Below are 12,185 nucleotides of genomic sequence, written 5' to 3'. Positions count from 1 at the left end.
TGAAGGAGTGCTACTGTGGTTAGAAGTGCAGGTTTCTGATGTAAGGAGGGGACTAGACGGTGAATGACATGTGCTTAGGGTTCTCAGGTGCCTGCCAGTGGCGGGCAAACTCCCAGGGGTTTGCCACCTTGCCCGCCAATCTACCAGCGATTGGCATGGGGAGGCTAAGCCCCCCAGAGGTCACCCACCACCAGCGGGCACCTCAGGAACATGCACAGTGTGCACATTCCTGGGGCACACGACGACATCACCTCCCCTGTGCTTCATTTGGGGCCAACTTTGGCTCCAAATGGGTTGAATTGGCCCTGCGTAGAGCACAGGAGTGTTTGTGCGGCTGGCGCAATGATGTCACTCCCAGAAGTGACATCATCGCGCATGTGCCAGGATGACGTGGACAGTAGCTGTACCCTGGGGAGGGGTGGAGTAAACTGCAGTTTTTATAGTTCAGAAAACTGAGGAAAAGAGAATACTCAGTTGGGGAACTGTCTAGTTTAGATATTCTGTCTAGGTCAGGCAATCTGTGTGGAAGTCTGAAAGAGTCTGTATAGATGAGAGAATTATTCTGTGAGTGAAAAACTGTGCGGGAAATTCTTCTTCGTGACTGGGCCTGAGAATATACCTTTAAGAATATAAAACTATTTTGAAACCACCAAGCTGAAGAACTATTCTGAAACCAATGCGCGTATCAATACAGTCACACCCATGTACTTATAAATAAATTCCACTTCTGCTTAAACAAAATGGAATATAGAATCCCTTTTTTATTTCACAGCCACTCTCACATACTGGCCATTCTGTCATACTGTCATGTATAACTTAAACCTTCTTACAATACCAGCTAAACCAAAGAGATCTGTGGTGAAAACCTTTGATGGCAATGAACATCTTTTGGGAACACTGCGCAAGACATGGATGCAGCAATATCTAGGTCACACCAAGGGAATAAAATGCCACAGGTGGGGTTAGTGGTGAGATTTAAACCCCCAAAGGGAAGGAGTTCTCAAGGTAAAACCTAGGTAGAGAACACCTGAAGCTCAACGGGTGGGAAGAGGAGTGTTGGTTGTTGTGATCAGGGCCCTCCTGAGGTAAAAGTTTAGGGTACCATAAGGAGGAGGTATAATAATGATCCAAGGCAGGTTAAAAGAACAAACACCTCAGTTATGCTGGAGGAAACCAGGCCACGGGTTCCCAGCATTATCCCTTTATTATTCTTTTTCCCTGAACTATTCTTGAAGAATCATGAACTTCAGATGAAACACCAAGAAATTGCCCCATTGGAGGAAATTTTCTGCCTGTCACATCGCACCCTTTGAAATTTTGCACCCTCAAGCTACTTTGGTGTAGTGGTTAAGAGTGCGGGACTCTAATCTGAAGAGCCGGGTTTGATTTCCCACTCCTCCATTTGAAGCCAGCTGGGTGGCCTTGGGTCAGTCACAGCTAGGGTTGCCAGCCTCCAGGTGGTGGCTGAAGATCTCCTGGAATTACAACTGATCTCCAGGCCATAGAGACCTGGAGAAAATGGTTGCTTTGGAGGGAGGACTCTACAGAATTATATCATGTTGAGGTGTTTTCCTTTCCCAAAGCCTGCCTTCTCCAAGCGTCAGCCCTCAAATCTCCAGGAATTTCCCAACCTGGAGCTAACATAGTGTTGCCAGTCTCCAGGTGGTGGTTGGAGATCTCCTGGAATTACAACTGATCTCCTGGTGACAGAGATCAGTTCACCTGGAGAAAATAGCTGCTTTGGAGGGTAGACTCTATGACATTATGCCATTCTGAGACCCCTCCCCTCTCCAAACCCCGCCTCCTCCAGACTCCACCCCCAAAATCTCCAGGAATTTCCCAGGCTGGACCTGGCAACCCTAAGCTAACAACCCTAGTCACAGCTCTCTCAGAGCTCTCTCAGCCTTACCCACCTCACAAGGTGATTGTCGTGAGGAGAATAACACACTTTGTAAAGTGCTCTGAGTGGGTGTTAAGTTGTCCTGAAGGGCAGTATATAAACCAAATGTTATTATTATTTATTACTTCTGTTTGGTGCCTGAACTCTGGGCTCAAGGTCCCATATCAGAAAGAAAAGGCTACGCTCTGTGCTTTTGCCAAATGTCGGATGAGAAGTGCCAAGACCTCAGTAAAACAAGCATTACTTCTTCACCCTCGACTGTCTACAAATGGTGTCAGTTTGCCCTCTCCTCTCAGCAGGGCTTAACAGTCCTGTTTCATCCACTGTTTACAAAGCAGCAAGAACCTGAGGTTCCTCCACTGAGATTTCTGCTTCCTACAGAGAGGGGTGCATTTTGCCATCGCCGGTGGCCTCTCATTAGCTCCACGGCCTCCACTTCCTTTGGCAACAACCGGCCCAGCCGTGGAACAAGCCCAGCAAGCCACCTCTCCGAGGCCTCCCCGCTTGCCTTCAACAGACCCGGGGAGCAAAAGGCAGAGAGGACCCGCAAGGTTCCTTGGGTGCCCTTCCCTGCGGTTGCCATGCGAGTAGAAAACATCTGAGAACATTACAAGGTTGGGGGGGGGGAGTGCAGTGGTATCTTTTGAAGTGCTTTTTCCACATTTTATGAGACCAAAATGAGGACGAAACTCCAAAGACAGGAAGAAATAATCCCACAGTCAGCCCTGAAAGGATTATTCTAATTGCTTTGATTATTAAAAGATCAGACGGGGCCTTTCTTCTCCTCATCCCTCCCCGCAGCGTGAGAGCATAAGTAAGCCAGGCCTTGAAAGAGGAATCCACGGTGGGAACTGGAGTAGGCCTTAAGTAAACAGAGGGAACAAATGAACCCAGTGGCAGCCCAGCCGCTCCTGTGCCTCCTGCCGTAAGCTGGCAGGCCAAACCCTGATTTTCAGGGGCCTGGGCTTTGTGAGCCCCTGAATAGGGGCTAAACATCCCTTGAAATCAGACCGCGCTTTGGCTTCTCAAGTGTACAGACCGTGGCCTGGCTCTTTTCAGATGCAAATGCGAGTGGGGCCCCCCCTCCTTTATCGGCAGTGTCAAGCAGAGCCACAATGAATAAAACAGAGAATGTCTGCTGTTATTGCCGTCTATTTTTCCGTTCCGCGTTAAGCCTCATTCCTCACTGCCTCTCCCTGGGGGGAGAAAAAGCACAGATGGTCTCTCCTGACCTCCTATTTATCATCTCTGCAAAAGCTTTCGGCAGTTCAATGCGCCATAGCATTTCATGTAAGCAGTCTGTTTGTTTCTGCTGATGAGGATTGTTAATTTGCACAGCAGTCTCATTAGGCCTAAACCACCAATTAATTTCTTTTGTTCTCATTAAACGGCTGATTCCTAAACATTTCAGAGTTGACAATGAAGGCCTGGCTAAGAGCTTTGGTCCCTGGCAGCCACCCTCTGTCCATTGGTGATGGTGGCGAGGGAGGGGGGGATTGCTAGCAGAACAGGTGACCCTCTTCAAGAACACTCCAGAGGGACCCGGCTACAATGGCTAGCGTCAGTTTTCTCAGGCCCCGTTCAAGCATGCCAAGCAGCTTATTAAACGCATGCATCTTGCCAGTAAACAAGTCGCCATGCCAGGCAACAAGTGAGTGCCCGCTTTGCAGCTGAAGATGAACCCAGGCTGGGAGAATGAAGGACGGACTTCCCTTCTTCGAGAGGAAACCAAAACAGGGAGCCATTTCCAACCTGCCTGAAATTAGAGCCCCTGCCCATCTTCCACTGCTGCATTATCTGACTCGAGGAGACCCAAGAAAATTTCATCAGGGTTTGAATCAATTTGCTAACTCGCTCCCATCGTCTGCAGATGTGCTGCAAAGGACTTCTGGACTCCGTTCTAAAGTTTTGGGGCACAAAATCAGCCCCCTGCTTCCTCTGCATAGATGCCAGGCCAAGGACTTTGCTACAGGCAAGGCGGGCGTCATTCCTTCCCTCTACCCCTCACAATTTGGGCCCAAGGGCACTGGGTTAGACAGAGCAATGCCCTAAAGCCCAACAAGAGGCACTTGGAGGGACCACTTGTCCAATGCTAGAGGGGGTATCAGCTATTCTACCTGTTTCTGGCCAGTGATCATTGGATCAGGACTCTTAAGCAACTTTGCCTTGCCCCCGATAAGCCCTGTATTCCATGCATCCATCCAAAACTTTTCAAAAAGGGACTGTAATATTGTAGCCCTCTCCGAATCTGTAGCAATTATTTACATATGCTTTGAATTCTCTTTTTTCAAGACAGGAGGAAATTCTCTCCGTCCAACGAGACTCAAGTTGGCTCCCAGTTCCTTATTCTCATTTCCTGTTCACGAAGCAAACCACAAATATTGAGGATAATTGAAAGGCTCTGTAACCTTAAGTAAAGGTTGGACCAGTACATGCCATACACTCCAGCATTAAAGGAACCCTGTCCCCTAAGACAGGTGCTATTCTCTGATCCAAAGCCCAGTTCTTACGCTAGCAGCTCCAAAGTGAGGCAGCCCCAGGGAAAAAGGACATGCAGAAATGGGGGAAGCTGCCTCCCAAACAATATTTGGACCATCCCAAATCATACAACCTCGCATTCTACAGGCGGTCCTCTGCAATAAGCAAGCACTGATGCCCAGTCTAAACACTGGTTTTGGTGCAAGGAGCTTCTATTAGGTGGTTTCCAAGGACCTTGCATTCGGAAGGGATTTGAATAAGTAACTATAACAGCCTTCTGCTCCCTGCACCCAAAATAAAGTTTGGACTGCCACATGCCATCGCCACGTTCGAGGGACCCTGCCCTCCAAGATGACGTGCTGTTTCCTGTTTCCTCATCCAAAGCCCAAATATGTATACTTCTAAAATTCCACACAACAGCACATCACCTTCTGGTTATTACACGCTCTGAATTTTCCTTACGTTTTTAATATGGAAATATTTTCCAAAACAGACCTTGCAACTTTGCTGTAACTCTCCCACCCCATTGGAATGGTGCCCTGGCCTGCTCAATAAGGGCTGCTGTGTGCTTCTACCAAGGTTGCCAACTGCCTGGAGAGCGCCCAGAATTACAACTGATCTCCCGACTACAGAGATGAGTTCCCCTGGAGAAAACGGCTGCTTTGGAAGGTGACCTCTATGACATATATCACACTGAGGTCCCTCCCTTCACCAAATCCCATCCTCTCCAGGCTCCTCCCCCAAATCTCCAGGAATTTCCAAACCTGAAGTTGGCATCCTTAACTTCTACCTGGAGATGGATGCCATAGAAGCATATGCTTTTTGCTTTCAAGAATCCTGGGGTGGTAGCAGCAGAACATTTCCATTAGGCTAAGTCCAGACTCTGCATTTGGGGAGTGGGAGGTAGAGGTCAGACCCCAGGGCACGATTCTACACTTGGCATTTCTGCTCAACTCTGCTGTGGCCAAATGACATCTTGGAGTGGTGTCTGACCTCATGAGAACTGCTATATTTTCACAAAATTCATTTTGGATTTTTCTGAAGCGTTACTAATGGAGAGCATTTCTGTACAGCCTTTGAACCATGTGTTTGCTTTAAAAGTTTGTGGTGGTGCTGCAGGCTGGTGTACTGAGATGGCCTCTGGGCTTGTCATGGCCATTTCGTAGAAAAAGAGCTGCAGGAACTCATTAGCATAGCTCATTAGCATATGCCACACCCCTTGCCATTACCGGAAGTGTGTCATTAGCATAACTGATTTGCATATGCCACACCCCCTGACATCACCTATCCTGGCTGTTTTAGCCCCAATCCTGGCCATTCAGGGCCAAAATTGGGCCCAAAATGGCAAAAGGGGCTGAAAATGGCCAAAAAGGGGCCCAAAATGGTCAGGATCGGGCCGCTGCTGAGTGGGAGAGTGATCCACCACCCGTCAGTGGCCTGATCTGGGCCATTTTGGCCCCAATCCAGGCTGAAACAGGCCCAAAATGACAGGTGGGCGTGGCCACCTGACATGTGACCTCTTTGGGAAACTACCAGAACTGTGATCCTGCGTGTTCCCCCTTGAAATGAGCCCTGCTTCTCCCAGGCAGAAATTCAATTGTTGCTGCCATTTCCCTTAGTGCCACTTGAGTCTGCTAAAAAAACACCAAATGTCTCGTACCAACTAGGCTACCCCACATGGCTCACACCAAATAAGCGATAAATAAAATAAACCAAAAAAGAGGATGAAACAAAAGGCCAAGAAAAACAAAACGTCTAAAACTGAGGCTTTTTGTGCCCAGCCGCTCAGTGGCTTGGCTTCCAGGCTTAGTCCCAAGAAAAAAAGAAGCCGCAATTACATTGCCAGAAGAAATTTCGCTCCGCTGCAATTGTTTGTTTTCCTTAATACACCAGCAGAATCTCCATTCAAAACCAACCGCTTGCTTGTCCTGTGAACAAATCACTTCTCCTGTTCCATTCAGGGAAGCAGCTGGGTTCTGGAGCCTGGGGCAAGGCGCGTGAATAGGTCCCCACACACCCGGTGTGCATCTAAAGCAAATACATTCTGTCAAAGTGGTGTCCTTATTTCACTGCATACCCAATTTCCCCTTCTCTCCACTTTCTATTCTTGAAGATGTAGCACACTGGCTAAAAAAGTACAAGCAGTGATCTTAGGAAGACCTAGGGGTTTTTTTCTGGGAAAAGAGGTGGCGGAACTCTCAAGAGGGAAATGAGGAAGAAACACACGGGATTCTTTGAAATCGTATTATTTTCAAGCACTGTTGCCGAGTATTTTCAAGAGGTGCCGGAACTCCGGTCCCCCATGTTGCCCCTGGAAAAAAAGCCCTGGGAAGACCTGAGTTCAAATCTCACCAGCTGGCCTTAAGGCAAGCCACACCTTCAGCCACACCCTGCAATAATGGAGGCTGGAGTTCACAGGTCTGTTGTAAGGAATACATGTGAAGAATGATCAAGCAATGGACGAATGCAAAGCACTGTCATCCTGTATACAATAAAAAGAAATCCCTTATTGGGAAAAATGATTTAAAAATATAATAATAATAAAAAAAGAAATCCCAAGAGCTGCCCAGAGCTTCTTTTTTCACTGCGTTCACTAGATCATATGGCACGAAGAATGAAATTTTACAAAATATACTTGCGTAAAGAAATGCTTTCACAATACATAATTCATAATGAGAACCAGTTTGGTGAGGTGGTTAAGTGCGGCAGGACTCTAATCTGGAGAGCCAGGTTTGATTCCCTGTTCCTCCGCTTGAAGCCAGCTGGGTGACCTTGGGTTAGTCACAGCTCTCTCAGAGCTCTCTCAGCCCCACCCACCTCACAGGGTGATTGTTGTAAGGATGATAACAACACACTTTGTAGACTGCTCTGAGTGGGCATTAAGTTGTCCTGAAAGGTGGTATATAAATCGAATGTTAACAACAACAACAATAATAATACATTGTATGCTGTAAGCAAAATGGCACAACAATCCTTTCCCTTTAGGCAGGCAGCCCAGTCCATCCTGCAACCAGGCTGGCTCATGGCAGTCTGACCTGGGGCTACATGAAGTTCCTAAACTGACCATTGGCTGACCTCTGTCATTGCCTTCTGCCAGTAGGTGAAGACTTTTTCGTTTTATCTGGGCCGTTTCCACACTACTTACCTTTATCCGGAATGTTGTGAAAAAAACGCAGAAGATAACGTTTTCTTGTGCAAGTCTGTGCGACATCGCACAAAACTCGTGCGAGATGACGCTATCTTCTGCATTTTTGTCTTGGCGTTCCGGATTAAGGTAAACAATGTGGAAACGGCCCAGGGCCATGTACTCCCAGCAAACTCTTAATTGGCCCTCTTCCCTAGTTGTGTGTTTGTATGGCTGTATATTTTATTGCATAGTTAAATGTTATATAGATCAATATGGGTAGCCGTGTTAGTCAGTCTGTAGTAGAAGAAAAAAGCAAGAGTCCAGTAGCTCCTTTAAGACTAACAAAATTTGTGGTAAGGTATGACCTTTCGTGAGTCACGGTATCTGAAGAAGTGAGCTGTGACTCACGAAAGCTCATACCTTTCCACAAATTTTGTTAGTCTTACAGGTGCTACTGAACTCTTGTTCTTTTAAATGTTATATATACATTTTAAATATTGTTTGAATGTTTTAAATCTTCTAATGTTTGATACTTCGGGGACCCTATTTGGCTGGAAAGGGGGCATAATTTTTTAAAAAATAAATATTCTCCAGAGGTGCCTGAAACAGCCCATCATGCCTAGGTTCTGCTGCTGCTCTGAGGCTGCCAGGGATGGGCCCACAGCACCTCTAGTGGTAGGGAGGAATCTCTGCACAGGGTGATGCAGACATGCCCATACAGCTGCTTCCCCCAATTAACCTAAAGCCCACAGCCGCCACCTTAATGGAGTAGTCCTCTACAGCAACCACTATCCCTATAAGTATATAAGTAATAATACATAATAATAATACCTTGCCTTATAAATGCCACTGGCCGTGTTCCAGTATTTCAGGAATCCAAACAATTTTTGCCTTGAATGTGAGAGGTTCATTTCCAAGAAAAGACCATGGGTCTAGGGGAAAGAGGGAGCATTGTCCTAAAGGGAAAGGGCCTATAACTCAGAGGTACCATTCTTCCATCCAGAGCATTTGTATCCTACACTCTCAGCAACCTGATTCCTAATAATTAACCAACAGAGCCCATAAGCCACAATAAAATATCCGTAACGTAAGACACTTAAAACAAACATTAACACTGCAGCTATGATAGATAAGTAATCAGCCCCAAAGCACGTTTTTTAAAAGTTAGCCACATAAAACCAAATGTAAAAACAAGATGTAGACGAAGGATAAAACCAGTACACCATAAACTCAAAATACACATGGCCCGCTATTCATTCCATAGCACTTCCAGGGTGATCGAGCCCTCACTGACTACGACTCCAACAGTCCGGGACTGAAAGGACCAACAGATTGGATCAGCATAAGGCAGCTTCATACATTATCTACCCTCTGTTAAATATTACAGTTGTTATGTAATCAAGGTCAACGCACTGATTCTGTTTGCTCAGGAATAAAGTAATTCTAAAGAGGAAAAAAAAAAATTCTAGAAGTCGGTTTACAACAGGCATTATCTCAGAAACAGCTTGTCCTCCTGTGCAGAGAAGGGAGAATGCCGCGCAACACCAGCCATGATTTTTGCAAGTGCGTGGATTAAGAATTAACTCACTGCCCACCTTTAGAAGCAACTTTTCAACTGAACAAAAAGTTTTTAACCAATTCATCTAACGGATGAAACTTTTCAGCCCAAACGTGCCTGCTGGCCTCAGTCTAAACCAGCCCCCTGAAAATTTCACCAGACTCCAAGAGAGAGATCTACGCTCGGAACTTCTAATGTGATCCAATCGAAAAAGACAAAGGGGAAGCACTGGCAGGAGGAGCCCACTTGCTAGAATGGGTCTCCATCAGGCCTCCAGAGTCCATTACACCCTCTGGCCAGAGCAAGGGCTCAAGCGGAGCATAAAGGAGTGGGTTTTGGTGTTCTGTTTTGGCCACAGAAAGAAAAGCAAGCCTCGAAAGCCAACGGGAAAAGAAGAGCGGGCAGTTTCTGACCAGCAGCTGCGTTCAGTGATTTGCTCAGCCGGCTGTGGTCTTGCTTTTGCACCTCGAGAATTCTGCTCAACTGGTTATTTGCAGCTGAGCAACTACTGGAGAACAGCCAGAACCTTAGAAGAGCGCCGCGCTCCCCTCACCCAAGGGAATGGACACCATGAGTAGAGAACATCTGCAATTTACCTTTCAATCAAATATTCTTAAGGCTGCCCTGGAGCCTCTCAAGACTTTGGGAACAAGGGCATCCAGCAAAACCTGGGCTTGCCTCCTGCAGAGGAGGAATGGAGCATGACCGAGAAGTACGCTTTGCCCACACAAGCCGCAAACATGGGTGAGCTCAGAGAATTATTGGGCACGCTTGTCAAGAAGAGTTTGGGACATCAAGTCACAGTTGCTTATGGCTTCCCCTGTGTAGATGAAGCAGCCTGGAATGTTTGAGAAGGGAACACCACGAAAGTGTGGCAATGTAAGATGCACAAGCACAGATTTGGCAGATCATAGCCAAGGCCGAGTCTCCATGCACAGCAGGTGCAGTGAGGAACTGCAGCAGGATCCAACTTACATCTGGGGAACTCATGGGATTGAATGCTCCTCTTGACAATATAGTAGAGAGTCCAGTAACACCTTTAAGACTAACCAACTTTATAATAACATAAGCTTTTGAGAACCACAGCTCTCTTCGTCAGATGCATTGTCAGCTTTCGAGAACGACAGCTCTCTTCGTCAGATGCATCTGACAAAGAAAGCTGTGGTTCTCAAAAGCTGACGATGCATCTGACGAAGAGAGCTGTGGTTCTCGAAAGCTGCATCTGACAAAGGAAGCTGTGGTTCTCGAAAGCCGACGATGCATCTGACGAAGACAGCTGTGGCTCTCAAAAGCTTATGCTACTATAAAGTTGGTTAGTCTTAAAGGTGCTACTGGACTCTTTACTATTTTGCTACTATAGACTAACACGGCTAACTCCTCTGGATCCTCTTGGCAATGCAATTCCCTGTATGTAGAAATACGACATGGGGGAGAAGGGCTATAGCTTGGTCTTCCCTTCAAGCCAGTTTTCCAATTGTAGAGAATTTGGGGGAGGGTATGAAGGGGCATTCAATCACATGAGCTCCCCTTGCCATCTGAAAGGGCACAGTCCAGAAAGCAGTTGGTGCTAACTCTCCTAAAGCAGGTGGGCAGGTAAGAGAATTCGGATCCATTTGAGCTCTATGTCTCAGATGTTTTGACAGGCGGTTGCTTTGGGCTGACTTGCCTTCATTACCTTCCGCACAGCTTCTTCTCCCAGCTCAGCCCTGGCATGCGGAGGTTTTCCCCTATCTGCCCAGAAGGCCATTTGAAATGGACCACTGGGACAATTGCAGGAGAAACTAGGTCTGTAATCAGCAAAGGCTGATCTGCGATGGAGGCAGCCCACCAGGGCAAGTGGTTTGCCAAAAGCTGGTGATTGAAGCAGAAGGGAGAGGGAAGTAGCCATGGGCTAGCCTAGATGCCAAAACCTACCTTGACCAGGAACAAGCTGGTCTCCACAATGAAGATTCCCTCCCACCCCTCAGAAACAGAGCATTTAATCTTGGGTGCCTGGCATGAGAAGAGAACCCAGCTGTGGTTGCACGGAGACTCCTGGTAAGTTTGCAACAGCTAGTCAAGACTTCAAGAATCTGGGAAACACGTAGTTGATCTCCTCTCCAGCTATCTATCAGAGCGGGGGATGAATCACCAAGCCAGGAGAGAAGTTCTTCCCCTAGCCTGGGCAGAGAAACAGAGAGTGCCAAGTCCTTTCTCAGCTCCCATTCTCTTTACCCTTCCTCAAACTAGCACCTTCCTAGAGTGGAAACTTTGGTACATACAGAAGAGCAGCCCCTGATTTGCAGGGACAAGGAGCCCTGCTGAGAACAGCCTGTGAAGTGAGTCAATTTCCCAGTTTGACCACTCCCCCCCCATCCTGTAACATGGGGAGGGAGAGCCACCCCCCCCCCGGCCAGCTGCAGAAGAGCTGAGGAGGATACCCACAGCTCTGTTCCTCCTTTCATCTCATTTGCGATATTACATTTGCTGTGGCGACCTTCCTAGCTTTGATCTTTATCTGCCTTTGAAACCCAGCGTTTTTAGAAATGCACAGACTTTAAAAATTCCTCGCCCTGCCAGAGACCAAGTTGAAAGCAAGTCAAAGCCTTCCTCATAATCAGGTGGTTATAAATAATCCAAGCACGCTCTGTCTAGCTGTTCAGGAAGCATTCGAGCATCCTCAGCCTACAGCCCCCAAATTCAGACTTTCTTACAGCCTTCGCCATGAAGAACGCAGGCGCGTGTCATTTTAGGACAACAGGGCGCAAATGCAGAGCTTGACAGCGTTGACGCTTAGCAGATCAGCAGCAGGTGCCCCAAAATCTCAAAATGAGGTGTTAAAAATGGAGAACTTGGGACGCTTGGGAGTTTAGATCTGGATTTTAAAAACGTGGGTGTGCTCAGAACGTCATCACAGGTGCAAGAGACTTTGTGCCGGCCACTGCCCTTGGACCCCAAACAAGAACTCATTCTTAGTCTGGGAGGGAAAAAAAACACAATTTGTGAGACGCTAGGATTAAAATTGTGACGGCAGCGGGAGAATGTTTTACATAATTGTGTTTCTCACCCGAGGGACAGATCGGGCCATTAAAACAGACAAGGCGTAGGCCAAGTCCAGCAGGACTCAGAGAGGATCTTCATAT

The sequence above is a fragment of the Eublepharis macularius genome, chromosome 18, assembly GCF_028583425.1.
Source record: "Eublepharis macularius isolate TG4126 chromosome 18, MPM_Emac_v1.0, whole genome shotgun sequence".
NCBI lineage: Eukaryota > Metazoa > Chordata > Lepidosauria > Squamata > Eublepharidae > Eublepharis > Eublepharis macularius.
This window is presented reverse-complemented; position numbering follows the sequence as displayed.